The 9,415-nt window shown below is 44.6% G+C and overlaps 1 non-coding gene across 1 annotated transcript; it reads right to left on the reverse strand.

The window, feature by feature from the left end:
* Window positions 1–2,262: 2,262 nt before the first annotated feature.
* On the reverse strand, window positions 2,263–2,335 carry Trnaa-cgc (transfer RNA alanine (anticodon CGC)). The gene has a single exon. It is a non-coding gene; the product is annotated as a tRNA-Ala (tRNA).
* Window positions 2,336–9,415: the final 7,080 nt, after the last annotated feature.

The raw sequence follows: 9,415 nt of genomic DNA on the forward strand, positions 1-9,415 counted from the left end.
TTGTCCATCAACGATAGGGGACAAAACGCAAAAACTGGGGTGAAGTGGAGGACATCGCGAAACGGTAGCCACCTGTCCCAAAAAAAAAAGAAGAAACAACAACAAAATACAAAAAAACATACAGCCTGACGACTATCAGATGTGTCAACAAAACACAGCGCAGCTGGAATGAGCAATGACTCAAACCACACACCGACGCATAACCCTACAATACCACCAGAGACAATACCACCTACTGCCATCAAATATTCAAGACCTACTTGTGAACAATGAACTGAAGAAATATGTCGAAAGGCTCATAAGGGAGATACAATCATGTATCACTTCTCGTCAGTGGATGACTAGAAGATCGGCCTGCGGTTTTTCACGGATTCAGAACTTTTTTATATGCCAGTCGTCAACAGATAAGTCTCTCTCAAAGTCGTAATCAAGTACCAACCCGCGAAAACGACAGAAGAGAAGATAGCACAGTGTCTGTATAACGTTGGGTTCCAATAACCCTCGGTCCAGCACTTTAAATCGAGAGACTAGAAATCCGACAAACTAATACCACAGCCAGTCTACTGTGTGACCCTGCCGGCAGGCCCAGCCAGTGAGTGAATATATGACGTGAAACGTCTTCTTGACACAAAAGTGCTAACTGAAAAATATGGATCAAAAGAGGGGCCTTCACAATGCAGAACGTTTCTTTAATACCGCCAATTATTGCAACCTGCCATCTCGGTGTGTGAAGTGCATGGATCACCACCCGTTCAAAGCTTGCCAAAAGACTCCAAACCAACAGGTAAAATGTGTAAATTGTCAAGACAAACATCCTGCTACATGTAGAGGATGTCTCAAATCCCAGGAGGTACCGCGGATTCACACAGTGCAAGGACAAGCAGCACAGACCAGACACCTACATCCGACTGTTTCCCTCACTCAGCTTAATGCTGCCAACGACAAGGGATTTACGTCTTTACGTCGGAGAGCGACACAGTCCACAGCCGCCTGGCGCTCTTCAGCTAGCAACAGAAGTCAACAACCTAGCGCGACTACAAGGGACGCACATTCACAGTTTGACTTCTCAGAATGCATGAATATGGTTGCGATCTTAACAGAATTTTTAGTGACTCTCTGCCAGAAGAACGTTTTTACCGTCATTCAAGAGATGTTACGAAAATTTAATGAAGCACCGGACATCCTCAACTTAGCAGATTGTCCTATGACGATATTCGCGGCCAATAATGGCCCATAGACGAACAAGGCTGCATAACCTTTCACTGTGTATAGTCAACGCAAACGGCGTCTACAATACGAAGGAGGAACTGGGGGATTTATCACGCATTTTAAGATTAACGTGTAAGTAGGCTGTTTATGTTTTCTTATTGGCAACGTTACATAGCGCTCTGTGTGAGAATCACTGGCTGTACTGTGTGCAGTCTGTGGCTGGTTTGCATTGTTGTCTGCCATTGTCGTGTTGAGCAGCGGCAGCTGGATGTGAAGAGCGCGTAGCGTTGGGCAGTTGGAGGTGAGCCGCCAGCAGTGGTGGATGTGGGGAGAGAGATGGCGCAGTTTTGTAATTTGTCATGAACTGCTACATATATTATGACTATTAAGGTAAATACATTGTTTGTTCTCTATTAATATCTTTCATTTGCTAACTATCCCTATCAGTAGTTAGTGCCTTTAGTAGTTTGAATCTTTTATTTAGCTGGCAGTAGTGGCGCTCGCTGTATGGCAGTAGCTTGAGTAAAGAAGATTTTTGTGAGGTAAGTGATTTGTGAAAGGTATAGGTTAATGTTAGTCAGGGCCATTCTTTTGTAGGGATTTCTGAAAGTCAGATTGCGTTGCGCTAAAAATATTGTGTGTCAGGTTCAGTCTTGTATAAATAGTTCAAAGAGGACGTTTCAAACGTTCTATTCCTGACGGAAACGCATCTCCACCCCACCCAACATCTCAACATGGTGCGCTACCGGATGGACAGAACAAATGGTCAAGTGGGTGGCACAGCCAGATACATCGAGTGATTTATCACACATGTCCCTCTCTCGCTGCCACGCTTACATCTCCGGAAGCAAATGCAGTTAACACCTCCATCCCTTTAGCGGTGGTGGCGGTGGTTAGTGTTTAACGTCCCGTCGACAACGAGGTCATTAGAGACGGAGTGCAAGCTCGGGTTAGGGAAGGATTGGGAAGGAAATCGGCCGTGCCCTTTCAAAGGAACCATCCCGGCATTTGCCTGAAACGATTTAGGGAAATCACGGAAAACCTAAATCAGGATGGCCGGAGACGGGATTGAACCGTCGTCCTCCCGAATGCGAGTCCAGTGTGCTAACCACTGCGCCACCCATCCCTTTAGCCATCATTACATTGGTTACGGCGTATCTTATCTCTCAGAGGCCGCTCATAGAAGTTGACGTTTGCTGCTATTTGCTCGACACAAGAGAATTCTGTTCTGCGGGGATCTCGACGCCAAGCACTTTGGGTGGAATTCGCGCCGCATCAACTCACGCGGGATCCATCTGTACGCATGGAGGAACGACTGGAAGCCATCACATTCAGGCTGGACGATCCATTTCACGTCCAAAACAATACTGCCCACAGACAGTACGTATTGGACGCAGCTATCGTCAAAAATCTTATACTCGATCTACTCCTTCAGACCATAAACTATATAGCGTCCGACCACAATCCAGTGGTCGGTATCATCAGAAAGGCGCTGTAACTTCTACGGCCTCCAGTACAACAGATGAACTGGGACCAGTACCAGGCGTTCCCTAGCAACAATGTTCGCCCCACAAAAGACGTATCAAAAACGATCCTCATAGAGGTGGTCATCTCTGCATTGACTGGAAAGATCCGAAGGGTCTACCGTCAGGCTACGGTCACAACTGATCGGCGTACGTTCTACAGTGAAGAGTTTTCAACACAACGCCAGGACCGGAAGAGCTTTAAAAAGAAGATGCTAAAAAGCTGGCAGGGGTACCGTCCCCACAATTATCGGCGATAACTTTAGCGTCTTTCTAGGGTGTTAAATTACAGAGCCATTGAATCCCGTCAAGATAAGTGGCAAAAATAAGATGGCTGTTCTCACCTTACACATCAGGGATGAATGAGATCTGGTTCGGGCCCTCCGAACCCCGCGACCAGCGAGAGTGGGACTTCTGGGACCACGGGCCCATTGTTTGACCCACTGAGCAAGGCAGAATTTTGGCCATGACATATCCGGCACAAAATGTCTTAGCTCATGAGGACGCCACCGAAGAAGAGAAGATACGAATAAGGCTCCACTCAGAAGACATCCGACGGAGGGCGCGATAGATGGAACCGCTACTAACGACACCGGCAAAGATCCATTCGATTGTACGATGACTTGGCAACAACTCAGCCCTCGAACCAGGCGATATAACGAACGAAAAGTTGAAGAAGTTGCCGCGCAAATCACTGTCGTTGATAGCCCGCAGTTTTAGCAGTTTCCTCCTGCTAGGATACTCCCATCCGACTGCAAGATGATCACTCACATGGTACTACTGTCAAAGCCGGGGAAGGACCATCACCAACCGCAGAACCATCGGCCCTCAACCTCCTACCAATACTTTCATAAGTACTGGAACGGATCGTACTTCAACGATGATGATGATGATGATGACGTATGGTTTGAGGGGCGCTCAACTGCGCGGTTATCAGCGTCCGTACAGATTCCCAACCTTTGCTCAGTCCAAACTCGCCACTTTCATGAATGATGATGAAATGATGAGGACATCACAAACAACCAGTCATCTCGAGACAGGGTACTTCAACGACTTCGCGCAGCAGTCACCGAAGAGGATGTGATATACCCAGACCAATTCGCCTTCCAGTCCCGCGTGTAGGCCAAATTACAACTCCTCTGGGTTATGGAGTATATAGCAGGTAACATGAACCATGCGAACTATACAGTGGCGGCCATTCTCGATATTGAAAAGACGTATGATCGAGTATGGAAAAATAAGCTACTCACAAACCACCTGACGTCCCCAACACCCTGGACTACTACACGAAGATTATTGACAGCTATCTTCAAGATAGGCGGTGCTTTATCCGAATAAGATCCGAATAATCAGCTGGAGGGCATCCCTCAAGGCGCTGTTCTGTCCCTGTTTCTATTCGTCTTGTACGTGAATGACCTGCCGTTACTTCCACAGGTCGTCCTTGGGCAGTTTGCGTACGGTACAGCAGTCCTTACCAGTAGCCACAGAGTTGAAGCAGCGATACAGCGCGTCCAATCTCAGCTTAAACTTATTCAGTTATGGACACCAACAACCCACATTACCCTGAATGCGGAGAATACGCAGACCATTATGCTTACTCGCTGTAGACCCGAACTCAGAAATACGTTTGATGGACACCCTTCCGGGGGGATCACCTGCAACAGCTATCTCAAACCGCTGCAAGCCCTACAAAACCGATGCTTACGATTAATCCTTGGAGCACCTAAATGGGCAAGGATCAGACATCTCCACCAGGAACTGCAAATGGAGACCATTGGAGAAGTAACTATATCATCCACTCAAAAACAGCTTACTACCACTGAAGCACTAAGGTCAACTATGAGACATTTTGATTATGTGGGTCCATCACCCCTGAGAAGTAGCATCGCGTCAGAGTCCCCCGCGCCATCATCGAGACACCCCAATGATATAACAAACTAATGTAAGTTTGTAAACACTAAGGAGAAAAAGTAATGCAAAAGTTGGGTGATAGAAATACAATGTCAAGTGAAACATTATGTAACATTAAATGAAATACAATAAAGTAACCAGCACCTTACGAAGGTCAAAGAACCTAGTGCCCATACCCTTCTCAAGCACCAATAAACAGAAAATGACCCCCCCCCCCCACCTTCAACACATAGGAAATCCAATCACGAGGTGCTAGTAATTCTCTGAAACCACCCAAAAAAGGTGGTCTGGGGCCGGAAGCAAAATTGTTTATCAAAAGACCAAGTGGTGACCTAAGTACCCATCCGCGGAACACTACAGGCACGATATGACGTGGACGCGAATAGGTGGTTGCGACTGCAGCGCTATTTACCAGGACCTGCACGCCACCTATCGGCGCAGCCTGTGTCTCCAGACGCAGTGCCGGCTGCAGGAGGCTTGGCGGTAAACAGTTCAGTGATTCTTCTGTTGACAAACAACTTACAGGGGCCGTGCCTGGCCCGTGAAGCGCATCCGCGAGTGTGGTGGCCGAATATGCAGGGATCCAGACCTAGATGCACATCACATCACACTGTTGATTGTGACGTGTTCGTTGGATGGGAATATTAAGTTTAACACACTTTGATTCCATTCGTGATGTGCCGTTTATATGGTGCAAGCGAATCTTACCTTCTTCTTCACTCTCCTTTGATCAACAACAAAACATGATCATTCCCTCTACCTTCAACAATTACAGTCTTGTGCACTAAAAAGTTGCAACTAAGACTCTACGCTTCTCGCTGGGCAGTAGAAAAGTGCCAAACTGGTACGATGAAAAGGCTGCTCTGGGAATTAGGGGAAGGTACTAACTCAATATTATCTTTAGCATTGCGTTTTGATAGTGTTCAAGCGGCATTTGTGAATTTGGAACCAGTTGAACGAGCGAACGAGCGACATCTGATGAAAACTTTCTAGTTTCTGACAGGGCTCTCTAATCAGTGTTTGGTCATAAACACGCCACGCTTAGCTGGAAAGATAGTTTGCATTACCGTCTTGTGTAGCAAAGTCCCATCCTACCGTGTTGTCATCCAGCACTGAGAAGCGCCATGAAACTGAGCCACCACTGCTGGTACAGCGATTACTGGCTCTGGTGTAAACGAGAAATTCTAGCATCACATTGTTATAACCTGTATTTAAGGACGTATATCTGTTGTCTTCCAGAAATGCCGCTAACGTGTTTGTCGTAAAATGAGAGACTGTAAGCTTAATTCCGTTACTTGTACTTCATCCTGTACCGAAACTTGTTACCGGCTGCGCTCTCTTGGTGTGAAGGTACTGCATTGTATTTTCATGCTGTTTCTCTGTGGGCGTACGACTTTTTATCGAAGTTTCTGGAACAATAAAATTATTGTTTTGATCTTCCGCTTTCGATATTTGTTAATATCTACAGGATTTCTACGAAGAGGTACTGAAAGACTCTCTGACTGACTAGGCTAGAAATAGGGCACAGTATTAAAAATTATAGCTTTCCCGACAACTCAACAAAACCCAAGGAATTGCTGCAACATTACTGAATATTGACTACCTTCAGTCAACACTTTCAGGCTTACAGGTCGTGGTCGGTATATACAACTGTTTCCTGACGATTTGTCTCCGACTGCGGGAGGCATCTTCGAAGGTAAGACTGCAACAGAGCATTTGGCTGCAGGGTAGCAAGACTAAATACCAAGGAACTAAAATTACGAACAACCAAGTTGGAACAATTACATACATATTGTTGTGGGGAAGGCAAACCAAAGACTACGTTTTATTGGCAGATCACTTAGAAGATGCAACAGTTCTACTAAATAGATTGCCTACACAACGCATGTTTGACCTCTACTAAAGATAATGCTGTACTGTATGGGATCCTTAGCAGGTAGGATTGACGGAGGACATCGAAAGGGTTCAAAGAAGATCAGCTTGTTTATATTAACACGAAGTAGGGGAGAGAGTGCCACAGATAAGATAAGCGAGTTGGAATGGCGAGATATTTTGACGTATTTGCAATCGCCATCCTTCTGCTCTTACGGTGAAAATATTTTATGTCACCAATTTACATAGAGAGAAATGATCATCACAATAAAATATAAGAAATCAGACCTTGTACAGGAAGATTTAAGTGTTCGTTTCTCCCTCACGCTCTTTGAGACTGGAAAGGTAGAGAAATAGTCTGAATCGAATTTTCGTCAGTATCTGCTTCTATACAAATGACTCAAAGACACCTTAAGAGTGGAAACATCAAACGTTTGTAAGAGAGCTAGTGTTGGGTGGGATTAGGATAGATATATCTTACGACCGTGATGCCTGACCACTCATCCGCACCCTCCAGCTAAAACCCACTTCTCCCTTCGTAGTACTACACTGCAATCAATGTTCAATGTTTTTAAATACATTGTGTACTATGGAGGGAACTGGTCAGTGCTATACTACCGAATGGTGTAACACAAATCTGATAAGAGCTCAGCATATTCACGTCAATGCACTTCACAGCGTTGCAGTGTTTACACAATGGATATTATTCAATACTTGAGGTCAAGTTCACTAAATCACCCCTATCGACCAAGCTTCTGTTCGGGGCTACGATAATTAACCCAGTAGTTCCGTTCATGCGGCGCTGGAGAAGTACGTGGACGTGAGCTCATGTAGCACGCGATTCCTTTAACCTTGTGTATTCTGCGAATCACCGTCACTATTACGTGATGTGAACGTAATATGGACACCAATAAACAACTTTTAACTCAAATTTAAGATATTTTCATGACACGGCTTCTTCGGTACCTCCGTCGGGTGAGCCAGCCTGACTTACGTCTACTCAGTCAATCCCCACTCTCTATATCTCAGCTCCAGCCGCCACCGTTTTGCTCCCAACTAAAATCGATGCTACCGGCGCAGATGTTACTATCCATGTCAGCTATCGCATCAGTATCTTACACGTCTTAAGGGCCAAATATGAGATTTTATACGAGGATAAAAGAAAATGTATCTTGCTTTCTACATAACTAGATTTTCTCCATCAAACTGAGAGGGTACACTGATACCACGTAACTATTCTGATCATCTCAGTATTGTAAAAACTAACTACACAAATTAGAAAATAATTACTTTATACGGACATTCTAGGTGCTATACAACGCACTTGACTGGTTCTGAATTCCGCCAAGGAATTTTTTGTTCCAAATGCAATTAATACTTAGGTACTACGTTTTATTTGTGATAAAGTAACTACATAAATACTGCAGTAATGTTTCAACTAGTAGAATTTGACAGTTGGCCGTTACTTTGCAATTTCTTTAATTCAGTTTTGCCATTTCACATTTCAGTTACTTCGAGTGCTATTCGTTGTTGACTCATTGCAAAGATGCTATTCTGTTCCTAACATCGATGGCTAACAGCTTGGGTAGCTCTCGGTAGTTTTTGAAGTATACGGAAATTATTTCCTTTGGTTTCTAGGTGCACAAGCCAATGAGATTGGAGCCCGATCGCCTAGAACGCGAATGCTTGGATTTGAATAGAGAGATTTGCGTTCCCCTGCGTGCAGGAGGGGTGTGCTTGAAGTTGAAAGCCGCAGGCTGCTAGCCATGATAGTTGTCTTTTACTGAGCTATAGACAAAGCATTGTAGCTTATTCGCTAGCCAAAACAATAACTATGCCTTCAGAAAACTTACACTTTTCTGGACTAAATTATTATTGTACTGTTCATGATGTGACTAATTGTTGCAGAAATAACTAAGATATATTGTGCCAAAGGACAAAATTCAGTGTACTTAATACATAGATAACGGTACAATCCTTAGATACTTAATGGATGATTCTCCAACTAACATGAGAATATAATCTTCATTGTGGTAGGATCTGCAGCTGCGATGAATTTCTTAAGCGATTTCATGATGCCTTCAGCTGGTATTTTCTTTATTTGGTGTACGAGCGTACAGTTTCGGCCTTAGGTCATTTTCTCGTATCCACAACGGAAGCATTGTACATTGGATGCATTAGTATCACTTAAGTATTTAAAATATGAGTAAGTCATATGTCAAGATCTTCTAGGAGGATTATAACTTACTTTATGGGCGATTCTTTAATGGTATGTTAAAGAATGTCTTTGCTCTGTAACTGCATATAATTATCATAAAATAAATAGGAAATAGTTTTACATTGTTTTAGGAGCACGCTACTTTTGAGCTGTTGTTGCAAAGCTCTTATACACTGAAGAGTCAAAGTAACTTGTAAATATGCCTAACATCGTGTCGTGCCCAAGCGAGCACGCAGAAGTGCTGGAACACGACGTGGCATGGACTCGACTAATACCTGAGGTAGTGCTGGACGGAACTGGCACCATGAATCCTGCAGGGCTGTCCACAAGTCCGTAAGAGTACGAGAGGATGGAGATCTCCTCTAAACAGCGCGTTGCAAGGCATCCCAGATATGCACAATAATGGTCATGACTGCCGAGTCTCGTGGCCAGTGGAAGCGTTGAAACACAGAACAGTGTTACTGGAGCAACTCTGTAGTATTTCTGGATGTGTGGGATGTCGCATTGACCTCCTGGAATTGCTCAAGTCCGTCGGAATGCACAATGGGCATGAATTGATGCAGGTGAGCAGATAGGATGCTTACGCATCTGACGTCTCTCAGAGTAGTATCTAGACGTACCATGGGTCCAATATCACTCCTACTGTACTCGCCCCACACCATTACAGAGCCTCCACCAGCAT

The sequence above is a fragment of the Schistocerca serialis genome, chromosome 3 (assembly GCF_023864345.2).
Source record: "Schistocerca serialis cubense isolate TAMUIC-IGC-003099 chromosome 3, iqSchSeri2.2, whole genome shotgun sequence".
Taxonomy (NCBI): Eukaryota; Metazoa; Arthropoda; class Insecta; order Orthoptera; family Acrididae; genus Schistocerca; species Schistocerca serialis.